General features: G+C 44.9%; 1 protein-coding gene across 1 annotated transcript in view; it reads left to right on the top strand.

Annotated features, from left to right (window-relative positions):
- Positions 1–25,294, top strand: part of LOC112260629 (acid-sensing ion channel 1C) — a 163,731-nt gene that overhangs the window by 24,876 nt on the left and 113,561 nt on the right. The gene's annotated exons all lie outside the window — the stretch shown is intronic.

Raw genomic sequence — 25,294 nt, forward strand, 5'->3', positions numbered from 1 at the left:
AACCAACGCAGCGGTTCATATAATGAATGTACCTTAGGAATGTTCAGGGCGACCCAGTGGAATCTCTCTCCTTAGTAAAGGCTGCTCTACACGCTCCTCTCTCTGTCGTATCTTCCAATAGATAGAGCCTATTAGAGACTCTACGTCTCACAACCACAGGGTTGCACTGCTTTTTGAAGACCCTTTAGCGCTGCTGAACAGTTATTGAGGAACAAGCCGTTTGGAGTGTTCTACTCAGAAGGGATCGTCTCTGAAGGAATGGGTATGCATCATGTTCCTCCAGACACTGTGTAATCACATAACGTTACTCTTTATATTTACTCTTATCATGCCCAATTCCCTGCTACAAGCAGTTCTCAGATGGCCATAATAAAGTGAAGTCAAGGCTATTCTTACCCAATTTGTGGGAGACCTACGTGTTGGTTCCAGTGCTAGCAGCACCAGGGTTGTCAGTTTGAATCTTGCATGTGCCACCTATAGTGAATAAATGTGTCACTATGAACTGTAAGTAAATTTGGAAGATAAAAATATCCTCTTATTTACCACAGACTACAGTATTAGCTCCTTCATCAGCTGACTAAAGAATGTCCAGAATGGAAGAGGTGCTGCTCTCATCTCCCCTCCAACCCACATCGATCATGGCCGTGGGAAGGTTCGCTGCAATGCTGACAAGTCAATGTCTCTCTCCCATTCCCTCTCTCTATATCTCTCTATCCCCCTCTCTCAATCGTTCTCACCCCTCTCTCTCTCTCTTCCTCTTCCTCTCTCCACTTTTCTCTCTCCATACTGAGTCAGGTCCAACACGCCGGAGAGAGATCACTCCACTGTATATAAATTAAAGGAGATAATTGTCTTGTTGCTTTATTATCTGCTAGCTCTGCTGAGTGGTATTTCAAATCTTCTCACGGTGATGTGCCAACGCTCATTTCAGGGGCTAATGATGGAAGATTTGAACTCATTCACATGTGTCATGCAGAGCAGGGGATGAGTAGTGACAATGTGAAGACAGCATCTGTTTTGTTGGGCGGTGTTACAGTAGGTGACATGACTGCTGGTGATTCATTAGGATTACATGTTGGACAGACTTGTTTCATTTTTTTCATAAACAATCTTGTGTTGTTGACACTTGGAATATTCTGCACATATACAGTACAGAATGTCTTCTTTCTAATGGTAAACAAGGTCTTGATTCTTTATAGCCCACACCCGTCATTAACAATTTCTAAAGATTTTCTTTAAATAATAATAATCAATAGATTTTTGGTAAAGATCAGTCATTATTCAGGCTAGATGTTCCCGTTTTCAGAGCTCTAACATGCTTTTCAATGGCAGCTATCTACACTACTAGGGTGTTACATGTTGTTTGCAAGATCCTGTATGTCAGTTCTCCCAGTAACTGGCTGGTATCGGTATTGTCCAATGCCATGTCTTCTCTGGGCCGATGTGTTTAGTGTTATCTGTTCAAACAATTTCCCTGACTGTGTTGGGGTCTTGCTAATCTAAATTGCTTGAGTCTAAACTTATACAGAACTTTAAGATAGAGAATACATCACTATTGACTATTTCACTATCTTAATTGAGTTATAGGGCTGATAATTGTCTTCCTTGGTCAAAATTATTGGAAAATGTGTGTGTCAATTTTTCTGTGATTAGGGCAATGAGGTTCCTTAATTGTTTGCTATATTTCAAAAACTAACATAATAAACACATACTAATAATAGACTTTTATCAGAATAATTATTTTTTGTCGCCGTAATGTTGACAATGGCATAAACGTAGGGCATAAGCCAGTACATAGATGTGATTGTGAGTAACTATAACTTGTTACCATACTGTTTCCATAATATTTACACTTTATTCAGTGCTGTAATTTGAAGTTCCATCTAGCTGCACATAGTCTACCAAACAGCCGCACATCAATATGGGCCCTGAGCCATGGATGCGGTGCAGAGTGCCAGTTGGAATATAATATTGGGTACTGATCTCATCATCTGTCTGTCAGACACCCAACGTGCTGTTGTGTGGTGCAACGGAAGCGGCAGTCACTGCTCTGCTTTCTGATGTAGTGTGTGTGTGTGTATGTGTGTGTGTGTGTGTGTGTGTGTGTGTGTGTGTGTGTGTGTGTGTGTGTGTGTGTGTGTGTGTGTGTGTGTGTGTGTGTGTGTGTGTGTGTGTGTGTGTGTGTGTGTGTGTGTGTGTGTGTGGGGGGGGGGTCTCTTTGGCTGATACAGACAGGTCTCTATTAATTGGCCAGGTTAAGGCTGGCCTCTTTCGGGCTTGTCACTGAAGATAGCTGCTCCAGACCCTTTAAAGAGGATTTTCACTCCAAGCTCCTTGACCCCCCGCCACCCCTCATCTCATTTACCACACCAATTTCCTCCACTTGTCTGGAAGGTGTGAAATGTTTTAATGTTTTAATGTTTTAACGTCTTGTCTTGTCACTGACATGTATGTGAAAGTCAATTTCTTGTCATTTTGAATGCATAGCCTATAGGCCCAATCTATTAAGTTGGACAGAACATTTGGACTGAGAGGCTATAAATAGTTTCCGACCAGCATCTCATCATCAGGCTCTCAGGCCATGAACATAAGTACAGTAAAGTACAGGGCCTTTAAAATGCCTCAAGATCGAGTTTCATAACAATCAAAGTCGCTCTCGTCCCTCCCAGACTTGGAGGAAGTCCCACGTTGCCTAAGGCCTGCGTTTGGCAGGATGAAGGGCCTCAGCTTGTACCAGGGGGTGAGAAGCACTCTGCTCGGCTTCCTCAGCCAGCTTCACAATGTCCTCCTCCCCTCCAGTCTCGCTGTGTTACACCCACCCATCCAAGAGCCCCCTGCTGTACGGCCACCTGGTTCTTTGTAGAGAACCCAGTCCCACCCACCCACCACCGCCCATCCATTAGGGTGATGTAGATACACCACCCATCCATCAGGGTGCTGTAGATACACCACCCATCCATCGGGGTGCTGTAGATACACCACCCATCCATTAGCGAGCTGTAGATACACCACCCATCCATCAGGGAGCTGTAGATACACCACCCATCCATCAGGGTGCTGTAGCTACACCACCCATCCATCAGGGTGCTGTAGATACACCACCCATCCATCAGGGTGCTGGAGATACACCACCCATTCATCAGGGTGCTGTAGATACACCACCCATCCACCATGGAGCTGAAGATACACCTCCCATCCATCAGGGGGCTGAAGATACACCACCAATCCATCAGGGTGCTGTAGATACACCACCCATCCATCAGGGAGCTGTAGATACACCACCCATCCATCGGGGAGCTGTAGATACACCACCCATCCATCAGGGAGCTGTAGATACACCACCCATCCATCAGGGGGCTGTAGATACACCACCCATCCATCAGGGTGCTGTAGCTACACCACCCATCCACCAGGGAGCTGAAGATACACCACCCATCCATCAGGGGGCTGAAGATACACCACCAATCCATCAGGGTGCTGTAGATACACCACCCATCCATCAGGGAGCTGTAGATACACCACCCATCCATCGGGGAGCTGTAGATACACCACCCATCCATCGGGGTGCTGTAGATACACCACCCATCCATTAGCGAGCTGTAGATACACCACCCATCAATCAGGGAGCTGAAGATACACCACCCATCAATCAGGGGCTGTAGATACACCACCCATCCATCGGGGTGCTGTAGATACACCACCCATCCACCAGGGTGCTGTAGATACACCACCCATCCATCAGGGTGCTGTAGATACACCACCCATCCACCAGGGAGCTGAAGATACACCACCCATCCATCAGGGGCTGAAGATACACCACCAATCCATCAGGGTGCTGTAGATACACCACCCATCCATCAGGGAGCTGTAGATACACCACCCATCCATCGGGGAGCTGTAGATACACCACCCATCCATCAGGGAGCTCTAGATACACCACCCATCCATCAGGGGATGTAGATACACCACCCATCCATCAGGGTGCTGTAGCTACACCACCCATCCACCAGGGAGCTGAAGATACACCACCCATCCATCAGGGGGCTGAAGATACACCACCAATCCATCAGGGTGCTGTAGATACACCACCCATCCATCAGGGAGCTGTAGATACACCACCCATCCATCGGGAGCTGTAGATACACCACCCATCCATCAGGGAGCTGTAGATACACCACCCATCCATCAGGGGCTGTAGATACACAACCCATCCATCGGGGCTGTAGATACAACACCCATCCATCGGGAGCTGTAGATACACCACCCATCCATCAGGGAGCTGTAGATACACCACCCATCCATCAGGGGGCTGAAGATACACCACCCATCCATCGGGGAGCTGTAGATACACCACCCATCCATCAGGGTGCTGTAGATACACCACCCATCCATCAGGGAGCTGTAGATACACCAACCATCCATCAGGGGACTGTAGATACACCACCCATCCATCGGGAGCTGTAGATACACCACCCATCCATCAGGGTGCTGTAGATACACCACCCATCCATCAGTGTGCTGTAGATACACCACCCATCCATCAAGTGGCTGTAGAAACACCACCCATCCATCGGGGAGCTGTAGATACACCACCCATCCATCAGGGTGCTGTAGATACACCACCCATCCATCAGGGTGCTGTAGATACACCACCCATCCATCCGGGGCTGTAGATGCACCACCCATCCATCAGGGTGCTGTAGATACACTAACCATCCATCAGGGTGCTGTAGATACACCACCCATCCATCAGGGTGCTGTAGATACACCACCCATCCATCAGGGTGCTGTAGATACACCACCCATCCATCCGGGGCTGTAGATGCACCACCCATCCATCAGGGTGCTGTAGATACACTAACCATCCATCAGGGTGCTGTAGATACACCACCCATCCATCAGGGTGCTGTAGATACACCACCCATCCACCAGGGTGCTGTAGATACACCACCCATCCAACAGGGTGCTGTAGATACACCACCCATCCACCAGGGTGCTGTAGATACACCACCCATCCATCAGGGGATGTAGATACACCACCCATCCATCAGGGTGCTGTAGATACACCACCCATCCACCAGGGAGCTGAAGATACACCACCCATCCATCAGGGGGCTGAAGATACACCACCAATCCATCAGGGTGCTGTAGATACACCACCCATCCATCAGGGAGCTGTAGATACACCACCCATCCATTGGGGATCTGTAGATACACCACCCATCCATCAGGGAGCTGTAGATACACCACCCATCCATCAGGGGGCTGTAGATACACAACCCATCGATCGGGGGGCTGTAGATACAACACCCATCCATCGGGGAGCTGTAGATACACCACCCATCCATCAGGGAGCTGTAGATACACCACCCATCCATCAGGGGGCTGTAGATACACCACCAATCCATCAGGGTGCTGTAGATACACCACCCATCCATCAGGGAGCTGTAGATACACCACCCATCCATCGGGGAGCTGTAGATACACCACCCATCCATCAGGGTGCTGTAGATACACCACCCATCCATCAGGGAGCTGTAGATACACCACCCATACATCAGGGAGCTGTAGATACAACACCCATCCATCGGGGAGCTGTAGATACACCACCCATCCATCAGGGAGCTAAAGATACACCACCCATCCATCAGGGAGCTGTAGATACACCACCCATCCATCAGGGGGCTGTAGATACACCACCCATCCACCGGGGAGCTGTAGATACACCACCCATCCATCAGGGTGCTGTAGATACACCACCCATCCATCAGTGTGCTGTAGATACACCACCCATCCATCAGGGAGCTGTAGATACAACACCCATCCATCGGGGAGCTGTAGATACACCACCCATCCATCAGGGAGCTAAAGATACACCACCCATCCATCAGGGAGCTGTAGATACACCACCCATCCATCAGGGGGCTGTAGATACACCACCCATCCACCGGGGAGCTGTAGATACACCACCCATCCATCAGGGTGCTGTAGATACACCACCCATCCATCAGTGTGCTGTAGATACACCACCCATCCATCAGGTGGCTGTAGAAACACCACCCATCCATCGGGTGCTGTAGATACACCACCCATCCATCAAGGTGCTGTAGATACACCACCCATCCATCAGGCTGCTGTAGATACACCACCCATCCATCAGTATGCTGTAGATACACCACCCATCCATCAGGGTGCTGTAGATACACCACCCATCCATCCGGGGGCTGTAGATGCACCACCCATCCATCAGGGTGCTGTAGATACACTAACCATCCATCAGGGTGCTGTAGATACACCACCCATCCATCAGGGTGCTGTAGATACACCACCCATCCATAAGGGTGCTGTAGATACACCACCCATCCACCAGGGTGCTGTAGATACACCACCCATCCACCAGGGTGCTGTAGATACACCACCCATCCATCAGGGGGCTGTAGATACACAACCCATCCATCGGGGGGCTGTAGATACAACACCCATCCATCGGGGAGCTGTAGATACACCACCCATCCATCAGGGTGCTGTAGATACACCACCCATCCATCAGGGAGCTGTAGATACACCACCCATCCATCAGGGGACTGTAGATACACCACCCATCCATCGGGAGCTGTAGATACACCACCCATCCATCAGGGTGCTGTAGATACACCACCCATCCATCAGTGTGCTGTAGATACACCACCCATCCATCAAGTGGCTGTAGAAACACCACCCATCCATCGGGGAGCTGTAGATACACCACCCATCCATCAGGGTGCTGTAGATACACCACCCATCCATCAGGGTGCTGTAGATACACCACCCATCCATCCGGGGGCTGTAGATGCACCACCCATCCATCAGGGTGCTGTAGATACACTAACCATCCATCAGGGTGCTGTAGATACACCACCCATCCATCAGGGTGCTGTAGATACACCACCCATCCATCAGGGTGCTGTAGATACACCACCCATCCATCCGGGGGCTGTAGATGCACCACCCATCCATCAGGGTGCTGTAGATACACTAACCATCCATCAGGGTGCTGTAGATACACCACCCATCCATCAGGGTGCTGTAGATACACCACCCATCCACCAGGGTGCTGTAGATACACCACCCATCCAACAGGGTGCTGTAGATACACCACCCATCCACCAGGGTGCTGTAGATACACCACCCATCCATCAGGGGGATGTAGATACACCACCCATCCATCAGGGTGCTGTAGATACACCACCCATCCACCAGGGAGCTGAAGATACACCACCCATCCATCAGGGGGCTGAAGATACACCACCAATCCATCAGGGTGCTGTAGATACACCACCCATCCATCAGGGAGCTGTAGATACACCACCCATCCATCGGGGAGCTGTAGATACACCACCCATCCATCAGGGGGCTGTAGATACACAACCCATCGATCGGGGGCTGTAGATACAACACCCATCCATCGGGGAGCTGTAGATACACCACCCATCCATCAGGGAGCTGTAGATACACCACCCATCCATCAGGGGGCTGTAGATACACCACCAATCCATCAGGGTGCTGTAGATACACCACCCATCCATCAGGGAGCTGTAGATACACCACCCATCCATCGGGAGCTGTAGATACACCACCCATCCATCAGGGAGCTGTAGATACACCACCCATCCATCAGGGAGCTGTAGATACACCACCCATCCATCAGGGAGCTGTAGATACACCACCCATCCATCGGGGAGCTGTAGATACAACACCCATCCATCGGGGAGCTGTAGATACACCACCCATCCATCAGGGAGCTAAAGATACACCACCCATCCATCAGGGAGCTGTAGATACACCACCCATCCATCAGGGGGCTGTAGATACACCACCCATCCATCCGGGGGCTGTAGATGCACCACCCATCAGTCAGGGTGCTGTAGATACACTAACCATCCATCAGGGTGCTGTAGATACACCACCCATCCATCAGGGTGCTGTAGATACACCACCCATCCATCAGGGTGCTGTAGATACACCACCCATCCATCAGGGTGCTGTAGATACACCACCCATCCATCCGGGGGCTGTAGATGCACCACCCATCCATCAGGGTGCTGTAGATACACTAACCATCCATCAGGGTGCTGTAGATACACCACCCATCCATCAGGGTGCTGTAGATACACCACCCATCCACCAGGGTGCTGTAGATACACCACCCATCCAACAGGGTGCTGTAGATACACCACCCATCCACCAGGGTGCTGTAGATACACCACCCATCCATCAGGGGGATGTAGATACACCACCCATCCATCAGGGTGCTGTAGATACACCACCCATCCACCAGGGAGCTGAAGATACTCCACCCATCCATCAGGGGGCTGAAGATACACCACCAATCCATCAGGGTGCTGTAGATACACTAACCATCCATCAGGGTGCTGTAGATACACCACCCATCCATCAGGGTGCTGTAGATACACCACCCATCCATCAGGGTGCTGTAGATACACCACCCATCCATCCGGGGGCTGTAGATGCACCACCCATCCATCAGGGTGCTGTAGATACACTAACCATCCATCAGGGTGCTGTAGATACACCACCCATCCACCAGGGTGCTGTAGATACACCACCCATCCACCAGGGTGCTGTAGATACACCACCCATCCAACAGGGTGCTGTAGATACACCACCCATCCACCAGGGTGCTGTAGATACACCACCCATCCATCAGGGGGATGTAGATACACCACCCATCCATCAGGGTGCTGTAGATACACCACCCATCCACCAGGGAGCTGAAGATACACCACCCATCCATCAGGGGGCTGAAGATACACCACCCATCCATCAGGGAGCTGTAGATACACCACCCATCGATCGGGGGCTGTAGATACAACACCCATCCATCGGGGAGCTGTAGATACACCACCCATCCATCAGGGAGCTGTAGATACACCACCCATCCATCAGGGGGCTGTAGATACACCACCAATCCATCAGGGTGCTGTAGATACACCACCCATCCATCAGGGAGCTGTAGATACACCACCCATCCATCGGGGAGCTGTAGATACACCACCCATCCATCAGGGAGCTGTAGATACACCACCCATCCATCAGGGAGCTGTAGATACACCACCCATACATCAGGGAGCTGTAGATACAACACCCATCCATCGGGGAGCTGTAGATACACCACCCATCCATCAGGGAGCTAAAGATACACCACCCATCCATCAGGGAGCTGTAGATACACCACCCATCCATCAGGGGGCTGTAGATACACCACCCATCCACCGGGAGCTGTAGATACACCACCCATCCATCAGGGTGCTGTAGATACACCACCCATCCATCAGTGTGCTGTAGATACACCACCCATCCATCAGGTGGCTGTAGAAACACCACCCATCCATCGGGGTGCTGTAGATACACCACCCATCCATCAAGGTGCTGTAGATACACCACCCATCCATCAGGCTGCTGTAGATACACCACCCATCCATCAGTATGCTGTAGATACACCACCCATCCATCAGGGTGCTGTAGATACACCACCCATCCATCCGGGGGCTGTAGATGCACCACCCATCCATCAGGGTGCTGTAGATACACTAACCATCCATCAGGGTGCTGTAGATACACCACCCATCCATCAGGGTGCTGTAAATACACCACCCATCCATCAGGGTGCTGTAGATACACCACCCATCCACCAGGGTGCTGTAGATACACCACCCATCCACCAGGGTGCTGTAGATACACCACCCATCCATCAGGGGGCTGTAGATACACCACCCATCCATCAGGGTGCTGTAGATACACCACCCATCCATCAGGGTGCTGTAGATACACCATGCATCCATCAGGGTGCTGTAGATACACCACCCATCCATCAGGGTGCTGTAGATACACCGCCCATCCATCAGGGAGCTGTAGATACACCACCCATCCATCAGGGTGCTGTAGATACACCACCCATACATCAGGGTGCTGTAGATACACCTCCCATCCATCAGGGTGCTGTAGATACACCACCCATCCATCAGGGTGCTGTAGATACACCACCCATCCACCAGGGTGCTGTACATACACCACCCATCCACCAGGGTGCTGTAGATACACCACCCATCCACCAGGGTGCTGTAGATACACCACCCATCCATCAGGGGGATGTAGATACACCACCCATCCATCAGGGTGCTGTAGATACACCACCCATCCACCATGGAGCTGAAGATACACCTCCCATCCATCAGGGTGCTGTAGATACACCACCCATCCATCAGGGAGCTGTAGATACACCACCCATCCATCGGGAGCTGTAGATACACCACCCATCCATCAGGGAGCTGTAGATACACCACCCATCCATCAGGGGCTGTAGATACACAACCCATCCATCGGGGGGCTGTAGATACAACACCCATCCATCGGGGAGCTGTAGATACACCACCCATCCATCAGGGAGCTGTAGATATACCACCCATCCATCAGGGGGCTGTAGATACACCACCAATCCATCAGGGTGCTGTAGATACACCACCCATACATCAGGGAGCTGTAGATACACCACCCATCCATCGGGGAGCTGTAGATACACCACCCATCCATCAGGGTGCTGTAGATACACTAACCATCCATCAGGGTGCTGTAGATACACCACCCATCCATCAGGGTGCTGTAGATACACCACCCATCCATCAGGGTGCTGTAGATACACCACCCATCCACCAGGGTGCTGTAGATACACCACCCATCCACCAGGGTGCTGTAGATACACCACCCATCCATCAGGGGGCTGTAGATACACCACCCATCCATCAGGGTGCTGTAGATACACCACCCATCCATCAGGGTGCTGTAGATACACCACCCATCCATCAGGGTGCTGTAGATACACCGCCCATCCATCAGGGAGCTGTAGATACACCACCCATCCATCAGGGTGCTGTAGATACACCACCCATACATCAGGGTGCTGTAGATACACCTCCCATCCATCAGGGTGCTGTAGATACACCACCCATCCATCAGGGTGCTGTAGATACACCACCCATCCATCAGGGTGCTGTAGATACACCACCCATCCATCAGGGTGCTGTAGATACACCACCCATCCATCAGGGTGCTGTAGATACACCACCCATACATCAGGTGCTGTAGATACACCTCCCATCCATCAGGGTGCTGTAGATACACCACCCATCCATCAGGGTGCTGTAGATACACCACCCATCCACCAGGGTGCTGTAGATACACCACCCATCCATCAGGGGCTGTAGATACACCACCCATCCATCAGGGTGCTGTAGATACACCACCCATCCATCAGGGTGCTGTAGATACACCACCCATCCATCAGGGTGCTGTAGATACACCACCCATCCATCAGGGTGCTGTAGATACACCACCCATCCATCAGGGTGCTGTAGATACACCGCCCATCCATCAGGGAGCTGTAGATACACCACCCATCCATCAGGGTGCTGTAGATACACCACCCATACATCAGGGTGCTGTAGATACACCTCCCATCCATCAGGGTGCTGTAGATACACCACCCATCCATCAGGGTGCTGTAGATACACCACCCATCCATCAGGGTGCTGGAGATACACCACCCATTCATCAAGGTGCTGTAGATACACCTCCTGTCCATCAGGGAGCTGTAAGGACCCACCGCCCATCCATACGGGCCTGGTGGTCTTATGAGGCAGTAGGACTCCCACCACTAGGCCTCAAAGGTGCAAAAACGGACCCTGACAAGAGCTCATATGCCATGGCATGACTTCACAGCAATGCAGTGCTGGGAAAAGCTAGGCTAGTGAGAAAATATATTTTAAACAGTGGGGGAGGTACTACCTTAACTTGTCCAGTTAGAACACAGATTAGCATTTTCTGTTGCAAACTGTTTTGCTATGGTGTGCCCTTCCCTGCTTTTCTCTGGGACACTGTAAAAGCAAATTGAAGTAATGAGTGAGAAAATGATTGAACAGGTGTTTACTAGGCATTCCACTGAGTGGCCATTAAAGGGTTTCGTTGACTGGAAGCAATAGCTGGTCTTTACACCTGTCAACATTCTATCAATAGCTTCTGTTCAATTTAGTAGTGAAAATCTCAGATAATAGCTTTGGATTTAGATTTCTCTTGCATTACCTTCTTTTGAGCCAAGAATGTTAGCACTCAGCAGAATTACTTATAAAAGTTGGAGAATTTGAGGAGATTTCAGTTGATTTAAAGCATTTAATACTGGAGCCTAAAGCAGCAAAGAACAGTTACGGTATTTCCTCATTCAGTATGAGGAGTGTTGATGTGGATGCTGACCTTTTTAGATGGAATTTCCCCTAATTGCCAGTGATCAAATTTAAAGTCTTCATCTTGTAAATGTAAACTCGGACATTCAGAGCCCTTCTATCGGTCTCTTTGATTCAGTAAACTTCAAGCACCAGGACCTCGCAAGCAAATCCCTGGCTGCGGTCCCCACCATGCCACTTCCCAGCCTCTTCTGGCTCTCATAGATGCAGAATACTACTGATGAGTGGTATTTGTATTTAGACGGCTGTAACATTTCCCTTAGTCAAACAGTCATAATATTATATTACAGATAGAATATTAGTGTTTGTCATTTGCCCTGCTGGCTGTCGGGCGATTAAAACACATTAGCCTTATGTTACGATGTACCAAGCCTGCTGCCAGGGGCCCCTTGCACAACCCAGCCTAAAATTATATAGCCAACTGTTTCTGATTATAAACTACTCACGCCCAGAAATCCCCCGTTTGCATAGCCGCAATAATTATGGGTGCTGAGGGTACTTAAACCCCCCTAAACATTTTAATAAAAAACCTTTTCTCACAAAAGTAGTGCACTGGGCCTTTACTAGTATTAGCAGACCTATAGAGATGTCTGTAGAGCGGGCCCCAAATCTTTCTCAGCATAGAAGCTTTGGCAAAAATGTAATTGTATAATTAAGAACACTATCTTGCAGGATTTACTTGCTGGAATTGTAAGAGTTGTTGCCCTGTCCCTTTCTCTGAGATTGTCATTCTAATGGAATCCAGAAAGAACAAAACCCTGTCCTTAAATATTTACATCAAAAGGTGCAAAGTTATGGGCAAAGACACAAAATATCCACAGCAAATAAAATAATTTTCTTGATCAAATAACATGAAAAACAACAACTTTATGCAGTATTAATTTACTATCGTTACATACCATTTAATGTAAATGTACATTACTGTATTGTACATAGGCTGGTCATCTAGGGTTGTACCTGTAGACTTTCCATCACCATGAAGAAAAACAATACAATAATTGAGTACATTGAAGCATCAAGTGGTTTGTTATCATGTTATATGGTGATGTGGCTCAGTTGGTAGAGCATGGTGATTGCAACACCAGGGTTGTGGGTTTAATTCCCACAGGGGACTAGTACAAAAATGTATACACTCACTACTGTAAGTGGCTCTAGATAAGAGCATCTACTAAAATGGAAAAGGAATGAATAGACCATTTCAGTCTTCATTTAAAAAATGAAGTATTCTAAGAAACTGGAAAACTTATATCAAGCAAGTATTATCAGATGAATTTTTTGTACAGAGATTATCACACTCAATTTACAAATGCTGGTAAACACTTAATTACATTTAGTTAAAAATATCACAAAAGTAGTGCACTGGGCCTTTACAGCGCTGGCAAAACATTTTTCTCCACCCCCCCAGCATCTCATCATCATCAGGCTCTCAGGAAATGAACATAAGTACTACTTCGGCAAAAAAATTGCAGTGTCCCCGCTGCCAAACTACTTCCCGCAGCTATGCCTGTTTGATGAGTGTACAATGTCTGGAAATGTTGCAGATTTTCTTGTGTTACTTTTCCATTTTTTATTTGTATAATTTATTTCACTTTAGTTAATTTTATAAATATTTTCTTAATTCTATTTTACTTGAACTGTATTGTTAGTTAAGGGCTTATAAGGAAGAATTTCACTTTAAGGTTGTATTTGGCGCATGTGACGAATCAAATTTGATTTGCGATGCTCCACTATAGACTAAAACGATGAGATAAAAAAAATACCACCTATAATTGCTTTCAAATCAGGATCGATACCAAAACAATCGATTTTGAAATGAAGTAATTTTAAACATCCACCATTATTGGAGATGGTTTATTTATTCATTGGTCTCAGTGCAATGCCTTTAACTGTAAAATATGGTATATTATATGTTTTTTAGTCAGCTTAGCTATTTATTTGTCCAGACCTTTTCTTAAAAGGGGCATTTGATTGAGTATGTCTGCACTAGAGTGCCTGATGTCTGTCATTCTTACAGGTTATTTTCCTATGTATTATCCCCTCAGTTTGGGAGCAGCTGCAGGAAGTGATGGCAGTACAGTAGTAGTGCTGTCCTCTCTGTACAGTAAAAGTGCCAAGCCACGTTATGAGGTCTGATGAGTTGCACTGCTCCGCGTTGCGTTTAGGGTGTGTGTGTGTGTGTGTGTGTGGCGGATGGTGGGTGCAGACTCATGTCAGTGGAGGAGAGAAATATGGGACACACTCAGTTAATTTCCCGTCGGCTGTGTGCCATGGAGGCCAGCTGTACCCGGGAGCTTCTCCTCTCGCTCAGCAGACAGACAGACAGACAGACAGACAGACAGACAGAGAGAGATGGATCTAAGCAGTTAAAACACACTTTAGATTGATGGCCAGTTGGATTCTCAATGAAGGAAAGAACCTTAAGAGTTACACATTCAACCAAGTGCAGTCAATGAAACCATGTGGGATGGAATGAAGTTGGACTAAAGCAGGGTTGGTAACCTCACGACTCAACCTGAAATGTCTCAACCAGTGCCATCGAATTGCCAGCTTTTCAGTAGCACAGCTGGCTAAGATGTTGTCAAGAGGGTGGTCAAGTGTGTTGGCAGGATCCAAGATCAACGACTGGTAAGGACTTGTGAGTTAGGAAGGAAGCTATACTGTTAAGCAAGCAGTGTGACATCTGCTGCAAATGTCTTATTCCTGCATTTTATGTCCTTGTATAATCTCTTGTAGAGGTGAATGTTATTCATCTAAACAGGTGTCCTATCTTCATTTGATTCATTTCTCACAGCAGGAAAATAATCCTGCAGCAACAGGAAATGTTCATTAGGGCAAATCAAGTCTGACATTTTTAATATGAAATTGCAAACTTTAGAAGACTTTTAAAACCTTGAATACACTACAAGATTGCATTGTCTGCTGTGCAGGAAAATACAATTCTGTGCAACAACAGAGTGATCACGATAGCAATTTGCAGGCATACCTCCTCGGTGCTCCTGGAAACCTTTGAGATCTATTTTTACATCCAGTCAATGTGCTCGAATGGAAAACAGACCACACCCACTGGAAATGGCAATTTCACAGAAAACAATAGCTGACAACATCAAAACAATGTTCCTAAAACCATGGCTATATCTTCATGCAGAAAACCAAGCACCATACATAATGTCTCTGTAGAGTGACACATGGTCGTCCATCCCAGGTCACCTAATCCTCAGGAAAAGGATCACTGTCATGTCTTTGGTCTTTTAGCCATGTCAGAACAGAGGGGAACAGAGAGGCATGGGGTGAGCAGAAGGTAACAGAGAGGGGAAGAGAGAGTGGAACAGACAGGGGGAAAATGGGGTGAGCAGAGGGGAACAGAGGGGAACAGAGGGAAACAGGGAGGGAAACAGAGAGGGAAACAGAGTGGGGAACAGAGTGGGGAACCATTCGGGTGAGCAGAGAGGAACATAGGGGGGGGGGATGGGGTGAGCAGAGAGAAACAGAGGGAACCATTGGGGTGAGTAGAGGGGAACATAGAGTGGAACAGAGGGGAGCATGGGGTGAGGTGATCCAGAGCCAGTACTGTAGCAGCCTAGTCTTTTCATTTTGTTCCAGTACAGGAGTAGTGTGTATAGACACAGACAGAGAGAGAATAGAGTGCCGCTGGTGGTTTCTCTCTGAGTGCCTGGCTGGCTGGTTAGTGTTCTAGCAGCGAAGGGTGCTGTTATTGCAGCATTGGTCCACAGGCTCTGAAACATCAGTAATTATCTGGTGCTCCTGTCCCTGGAATTATGAGAGGGTAAAAATAGCACAGCGACGGCAGAAGGGGAACCGAGTAGAATATATACTGTATACTCAGACACACTGTATACTCAGACACACACTGTATACTCAGAAACACACTGTATACTCAGACACACACTGTATACTCAGACACACACTGTATACTCAGAAACACACTGTATACTCAGACACACACTGTATACTCAGAAACACACTGTATACTCAGACACACACTGTATACTCAGACACACACTGTATACTCAGACACACACTGTATACTCAGAAACACACTGTATACTCAGACACACACTGTATACTCAGAAACACACTGTATACTCAGACACACACTGTATACTCAGAAACACACTGTATACTCAGACACACACTGTATACTCAGACACACACTGTATACTCAGACACACACTGTATACTCAGACACACACTGTACACTCAGAAACACACTGTATACTCAGACACACACTGTATACTCAGACACACACTATATACTCAGAAACACACTGTATACTCAGACACACACAACCTACGCATGGCTGTTTACATTTGGAGCTATATGCCGAATGCAGACAGTGTCTGCAGAGTGTGTGTGCTTGTGTGCCTGCGTGTGATGACGAGTAGAAATGTGAGGGCAGATTTTCTCTCTCCGTCACTACTGGCTATATGCTTTTCAATACACTCTCTGGCTGTTGATGCATTGTGGTGGTGTGTTTGTGATGGATTGCAGGTGGGCTGTGGCTCTGATGGCCACTGGTCTGTAAAGTCAAACTGTCTTTAGTGTCAGCTGTGTTTACAGAGGTCCTATGAGGCTATTTCAATCACAGACACGCCGCCACTCTCGTCTTCAACAACCCCATTGACCAACCCTATGTTGTCATCAGACCTCTGTTGTTTTGATGTTAGGAGAAAGAAATGTGTCTGACCCATCTGAAGCTTGGATGCATCTCAGTTCTCTAAAGTGGTTTCCTTTCCTCACCTCCTTTCCTCCATCTTCACTAAATTTAAAGTTAAAATTCAGGTAAATTCCTGGTAGGTATTCTTCATATTGCTTTAATAATGCCTATGTGATCACAATAGTGTAGATGAAAGAGAGGAGACGAGAAGGGGGAGGCACAAGTATTGAAATGCACTAATTCAGTGTTTCCATAGCTCTGTTGTCATGGACAGCAAAGATCATATCAGGGTAAATGGGGTTATAAATTGAGGATTGGATAATGATTATAAACCGACAACTTGTTGGGGCTAGGAAGTGGTTGCCATAGCAGCATTCCTAATTTACTCTATCCACCATAGACATTGAGACTGAATGTTTTATGCTCCATTTCATGTTTGTGGAGAGCCTTGACATGTCATGCAAATCACAGCTACTTGACAATCAAAGAGGACACCTGACTTTGATAAAGGCTTGGTTACACAGAAGAAAATACAAGTGCGCGGGCATGCACACACACACAAATACATGCATGCATACACACGCACAAACACACGCACATGCTCACACACACACACCAGGGTTGTGCTCAATTCAGAATTGAATTGAGAATGCATCAGAAATTCCAATAAAATTATTGAATTTGAATTGAATTTGAATTTAAGTAGTTAACAAGATACAGTATTGGAATTCAAATTTGATTGAAAAAAAAGAAGATTTAATTCAGTGAAATTCAATGAAATTCAAATGCAAATATTTTTGATAGATGGCACCAACTTTGCTATTTTGTGACATTGATCTTAACTTTTTTTTTAAAGAAAATGTATCCAATATAATTTCTTATGATCGACAAGAACTTTTGAACATCAGCTCTGCAGTTATTAACATTAGTTCCAGCTTCAACTTCAACTGCCCTGGGCTCTTTGTGTAATTCCAAACCAATTTTCAGGCTTCCCAAGAGGAACCGCCGGCATTACAGAGGCAGGAGAGGAGGAGTCCTGGTGAGATTAAGGCGAAGGGAGAACCTGACACCTCTTCCTTGCGTTCTGCAATTTTTAAATGTTATTTTTTTCAACAATAACAACCATCTTCCTTCCATTCTATTGGCCAAGTCATTTGATAATAAGATAGATGACGGGACTCTCATAACTGCAATATTCTCTGCTTTTCTGAAACTTTTCGGACAAGACACCCCCCCATGGCTATCCATCTTGATGTATTCTCCATTCACTGCGTGTACAGGACATTGGAATCATCAACAGCAAATGGCGTGCTGACTAACACACGCACAGTGGAAGTCTCGACCCATTGTTCACCTGTCTTGGAATACTTGATGGTCAAATGCCGACCCTTCTACGTCTCGAGTTTTCAGCTGTTATCATGACTGCTGTATATTCCACCTCAGGACACTTAACAAACTGTTTTTCTTTTTTCTTTATTTAACTAGGCAAGTCAGTTAAGAACAAATTCTTATTTTCAATGACGGCCTAGGAACAGTGGGTTAACTGCCTGTTCAGGGGCAGAACGACAGATTTGTACCTTGTCAGCTCGGGGTTTGAACTTGCAACCTTCCGGTTACTAGTCCAATGCTCTAACCACTAGGCTACCATGCCGCCCCTGTACAAGGCTATATACAAGCACGAAATCATGCACCCAATAAGGCTGCTCTTCTTGTTGCCAGTTATTTTAATTCTGCGTCATTATTAAGACATGTGATGCCCAACTTCCATCAACTTGTCTCCTTCGTCCCTAAGGGTGATAATGTTCTAGACCACTCTACCCACAATCAGGTAAACAAGGCCCTTCTCCGTCCCCCTTTCGGCAAATCAGACCATGACTCTATCTATACTCCTGCTTCCTGTCTACAAGCAGAAGTCCAACCAGGAAGTACTCCTGACACGCTCCGTCAAGAAATGGTCCTCCGAATCGGCGGCTATGCTACAAGACTGCTTTGCTAGCACTGACTGGAATATGTGGAATATGGAATACTCTTTTTATCATATAGCCTAATGCCTAGTCACCTTACCACCATCCAAATCTATCTCTATCACACCAGTATCCCTGCACATTGTAAATATGGTATTGGCACTGACCCTGTATATACAGTAGCTTACTTACGTACTCGTTCTTCTTATTTCTGTTTCTCATGTGTTTCTGTTCTACTTTACTTTGTTTTATAGTATTACTGACATCACATGAGGGTTGGTGGGGAGAACGGGCTTGTGGTAATGACTGAAGAGGAATTAGTGGTATGGTATCAAACACATGGTCTCCAGGTGTTTGATACCATTCCATTTGCTCCGTTCCGGCCATTATTATGAGCCGTTCTCCCCTCAGCAGCCTCCTGTGACTGACATTGATTACTGCATTGTTGGGAAAGAGCTTGCAAGGATGACATGTCACTGTACTTGTGCACGTGACAATAAAACTTGAAATTTCATGAATCACTTAAAGCTGCAATATGTAACTTTTTGGGAGACCAGAACAAATTCACATAGAAATTATAGATATAGTTATTGATATGTCACTAATTGAAAGCAAGTCTTGAGCCGTTAGATTCTGTTCTATGTGCACTATTTCTATGCTTCCCATTCTTAAGTTAAGTTTTTGCATCTTTTACTTTCAGTTTTGTACACCAGCTTCAAACAATATTTTTCGTTACAGAAAATATATTTTACAACAGTTTGGTACAATGATTCTCTAAACTAGACTTGCTTGTTTTGTCACAAACTGAATTTAAATTTAAATGTTTTTTAATTTATTAAACTTTTATTTAACTTGACAAGTCAGTTAAGAACAAATTCTTATTTACAATGACGGCCTACCCGGCCAAACACTCCCCTAACCCGGATGATGCAGGGGCCGGTTGTGATACAACCCGGGATCGAACATGGGTCTGTAGTGACGCCTCTAGCACTGCCTTAGACCGCCGTGCCACTCAGGATCCCCAATTAGGCAAACTATTAGTGTCACACCCTGATCTGTTTCACCTGTTTTTGTGATTGTCTCCACCACCCCTACAGGTGTCGCCCATCTTCCCCATTATCCCCTGTGTATTTATACCTGTGTTTTCTGTCTGTGCCAGTTTGTCTTGTTTGTTCAAGTCAACCAGTGGTTTGTGTCTCAGCGCATGCTTTGGCCAGTCTTTCTTTTCTCGCCCTCCCAGTTTTGACCTTTGCCTGTCTTGACTCCGAGCCCAACTGCCTGACAACTCTGCCTGTCCCTGTCCATGAGCCTGCCTCCCGACCGATACCTCTGCCCCCCTCTGGATTACCGATCTCTGCCTTACCTTGACCACTGTCTGGTACCATTGCCCCCTCTGGTTTTCTGACCCCTGAGTGCCTTGGCCTGTCTATTACCTACCCTTGTTTGGAACATTAAACTATTGTTTATTCAACGTGGTCTGCATCTGGGTCTTCCCTTCATACCTGATAATTAGAATTTTAGCAACCAGGAAATGGCGATGTTATTTCTGAATGGTGTACCTTTTAAATGTTGTTCAACATGGGGAAAATACTACATTTCCCAGAATGCAAGTTTTAACCCTCAAGTTAAAACTTAACCCTAACACCTTTACAAAGAAGCCAAACAAATACAATTGTTTGAAATATAATTGCATATTCTAAGCACAAAGAGCATGTGAACATCGTTTCCAGAGGAAAGTTATATATTCTTTTATATCTGGAAGTGTGAACTGTCAGATTCAATTAAACTCATGTTCTATGTAATTGCACTGAATTAAATTCTACTTCCTGTCACTCAAATTCAAGTTCTACATTGTTTGGGAAATTTAATTTTAATTTCAACTCATAAATACACACACACACACACACACCTTGGCTCCTCAATACCCTCAACCTAACTTTTAAAAAACTCCAAAGCTCTGTCTTTAACTTTTTTGATTATTTTTTATTTCACTGCGTATTAAGCTCTTTTATTGCTCTGTTCTAGACTCAAGGATTATCCTTTTTATTTATACATTACTGTTATCTACTAATCATTAATGACTAGTGCTTTGCCTGTTTTCATTCTGGTGGCAAGGGATTATGGCTTGTTTTGCCTCTCAAGGATCCCTCACATCCCCACTTCCCCATCTCCCTTGTGACTGGGGGACTTGGGGTAAAGTGTAAAGCAACGTGTAAAGCAATCAAACATCAGAATTTTTTGGAATGAAGTTGGCTAACACCTGCATGTTGCTATCAGTTCAAGTCATGAGGAAGGGGTGGAAGATTGTAGGTTCCTTTAAAAAAAATGTAATAGTGCAGATTGTAGCTTTTTTGTAAATATACACACACACACACTACCAGCTAAAAGTTTGGACACCTACTCATTCAAGGGTTTTTCTTTATTTTTACTATTTTCTACATTGTATAATAATTGTGAAGACATCGAAACTAAGAAATAACACATATGGAATCATGTAGTAACCATCAAAAGTGTTAAACAAATCAAAATATGTTTTATATTTGAGATTCTTCAAAGTAGCCATCCTTTGCCTTGACAGTTTTGCACACACTTGGCATTCTCTCAACCAGCTTCATGAGGTAGTCACCTGGAATGCATTTCAATGAACAGGTGTGCCTTGTTAAAAGTTAATTTGTGGAATTTCTTTCCTTTTTAATGCGTTTGAGCCGATCAGTTGTGTTGTGACAAGGTAGGGTTGGTATACAGAAGATAGCCCTATTTGGTAAAATAGCAAGTCCATATTATGGCAAGAAAAGCTCAAATAAGCATCAGACCGCACAACAGAACATTGTACTGTCTACACTCAGTTTGTTGTTTATATTAAAACATTTGAATGAAATTGATTTGAATCAGAACTAAAGTTTTGTTGCTAAGGATTCCACGACACGGTTAGCCTTTACGGCTGGGACTGCAAGTTTGTGTTCCATTTTTTTGTGTGGATTCCGCGAATGCTAGCTGGCTGTACTACAGACACCTGTCGTCGTTGTGGGAAAGATTGGTATCTTTTTGTAAAACAACTGGTTGCAGTAAAGAGCCAACGTGGATACTAAGGAGATCCTGAGGGAAATCGACGAGTACCAACAGCTTTACGCTATGGAGGAACAACATACTCCATCATGAAAAGATCCGACTAACCCAACAAAAAATAGAATAACAGTTTAATCTACAGACACGGACAATTTATTTACCGTTGAAGTAGAGGCTAGTGCTCTTTTGCTGGAATCCATGCAACACTGAAAAAGTTGTGTGAGGAGGTAGCAGGGCTGGGGGGGGGGGAGTTTGGAGCTTAGCCAGAGTGAAATTCTCACACTCCAAGGAGAAAACAAGGCACTCACAGCCAAGGTAAAAATCCACGATTCCTACATGGATTGTCTACTCAGGGAAAACAGGGTGATGAAGGAGTCAGTACTTGACATACAAAGTCATAGCATGTGTGTAAATCATTTTTTCTGGGATTCCTGAGGACGCATCCAATTATCCAGAGGGCGCAATCAGAGAATTCATGCAATCCACCTAACTTCCTATAGAGAAACTTCCTATAGAGACTGTAAACAAGGTGGCTTTCCATCGAGTACAGAGACTTCGAGCTTGGAGCGGCAAGACCAAGGGTCCCTGACCGATCACCGCAAAATTTGAACACTACCAACAAAAGGAACTGATCAAAAGCAGGGGAAAGGAGCTTGAAGGGACCAAATTCAGTCTCAATGACCAATTTCCAAGGGAGATAAACGAACATCGTAAGAGACTGTATTCGGTACAAAGGCAACAAAGGGAGAAGAGTAAGCGTGCCTTTCTCATTGTGGACAAAGTCTTTATAGATGAACAGCTATTCCGAGACAGCTCCAGAACACCATGGCTGTACTAAATTCTACAGGGACTTCAGGTTACAAAAAAAAGTGTGGAGTGGATATGAACACACGTACTCAATTACATGTTCGCTTACACATACGGACTTATACATACACACACACCTGATCTCGCTCTCTTCTTTCCCTCTCTCTTTCTCTATTTTCTCTTCTCTTCTCTCCCTCTCTCTATTGTCGAGAACTGTTTTTTAATTTGTGTTTGTTTGTCTGTCTTTTTTCATGTATTTGTCTACAAGTTTATATATGTTTAAACAAGCAAGGGGAAGATATCAGAATAGCGGCAATGGGGAATAATAACATATTGTACGGAATACATTTGTACTGTAGTGAAGCCGTCTCTAGAGTAACGCAAGGTCTCTTTCATGATCATGTGAAACGTCAATTGCTATGGAAATGTAATTATGATGCAACTATGACAGTGATACGATATGGATTACAATTATCATCATGAATATTAAGGCTATACACACTACATGTTACACACACACAGACACTCAACCATGCAAATTGGCGGAGTTATTATTTATTTGGACATCACAAATTATAGTCTTACTCTTATACAGACATTGTACACACTCACTAAATCACATCCAATATCATACACATCAACCTACTCAGATTTACTACACACATATATCTTGTCTCAATTTTCTAACATCTGTGGAATTGGCTCACAGGCAAACAGGCAAGGGAATAAAACAAATATTGCTAGAACCTATTTATTGAATTCTAAATATCAGACATTTGAAAGCTCTAATTTTTACTGTCATAATACCTCTGATGGCAGTAACTTTACAAGCACTAAATTATGGTAAATTTAGACTGAGAATAGTATCTACCTATGGTAAGAGGTGAAATAAGTATAGCCAGTTATAATTGTAACGGTTTAGCAGATTATAAAAAGAAGATCTTTATATGGCTAAATGAGAAGCAGTGTAACATATACTGTTCACAGGAAACTCACTTTACATCCTTAGATTAAGTTGCGTGGAAAAAGGAATGGGGTGGTGAAATAATTTTCTGTCATGGACAAAGGAACTCAAAAGGTGTGATGATATTATGTAATTAACAAAAAATCAAGGAAGGTGGATCTTTTTGAATATGAAAGTGGACAAAATATAGATTTGGCTCATTAATCTATATGTTCCAAATCAGAATGATTCATACTTCTTCAAAAACATTTATACCAATATATTGAAGTTACAGGCAAGAAATGATCAAATCATTATGGTAGTGTTAAGTACGTCAATGGACTGTAAAGGTAATCACTCTACAAACTATCATCACCGTGCCCTTAAGGAAATCACAGATATTATGGACACATTAGAAATAGTGGATATTTAGAAACTAAAAAACAACGATCTATTAAGATATACATGGAGGAGACTTAATCAAGCTAGTCGTTTTGACTACTTTCTTGTCTCTTTCTCTCTTGCATCAAAGCTTAAATTTTAAAAATATATTTAATAGGAGACAGAATGCAATCAGATCATCATCTAATTGGCATTCACATAACTCTTATAGATTATCCACGTGGACGGGGATATTGGAAATTTAATCAAAGTTTACTGGAGGACAACTTATTTTTAACGAAGATAAAATTATTTATATCTGATTTTTTCCAATATAATATAGGTTTGGCAAATCCCCTTCTTGTTTGGGATACCTTTAAATGTACCTTCAGAGGTCATTCAATTCAAAATTCATCAATAATAAAAAAGACGTTTCTGGCTAAAGAGGCAAGACTAACAAGGGAAATCCATTAACTAATAGTAGAGGTAAATAAAAATGACACTAAAGAGATACAAAATAAGGTAGAGGAAAAACAAAAAGAACTTGAGGAACTTATTCAAGAACGATCTAATGTAATCTATTACAAAAATAAAGCAAACTGGATGGAATATGGAGAAAAATGCTAAAAATTCTTCGTGAATCTCCAATACAGGAACGGAAATGAAAATAATTGACAAAAACTCATTACTGAAGATAGAGTCAACTATGATTCTCCAAATTATATTTTAAAAGAGGAAGCTAATTATTTTAGGCAGATGTTCTCTTTTCCGTCTCATCCTCTCCCACTGAATGAAGATTACAGTAAGGAATTCTTTCCAAATCATTTAAAAAATGAAAATTAACAAATGTACAGAAAGATGAGTGCAAAGGCCAAATTACAGAGGAAGAACCTTTTGAGGATATTAAATCCTTTCAGTCTGGAAAAACACCAAACTTGATGGCATACCGGTAGAGGTATGTCAAGCCTTTTTTGATATACTTAAAGCTCCATTGTTAGATTGTTTTAACTACTCCTATTGAAATGGTAGTCTGTCAGGTACTAAGCAGGAAGGTCTGATTTCTCTATTATTAAAACAAGACCCAGATGGCAAATATAAAGACCCAGTCTATCTAAAAAACTAAAGGCCCCCTTACACTTCAATGTTGTGATGCAAAAATACTAG

The sequence above is a fragment of the Oncorhynchus tshawytscha genome, linkage group LG10 (genome assembly GCF_018296145.1).
Source record: "Oncorhynchus tshawytscha isolate Ot180627B linkage group LG10, Otsh_v2.0, whole genome shotgun sequence".
NCBI classification, from domain to species: Eukaryota; Metazoa; Chordata; class Actinopteri; order Salmoniformes; family Salmonidae; genus Oncorhynchus; species Oncorhynchus tshawytscha.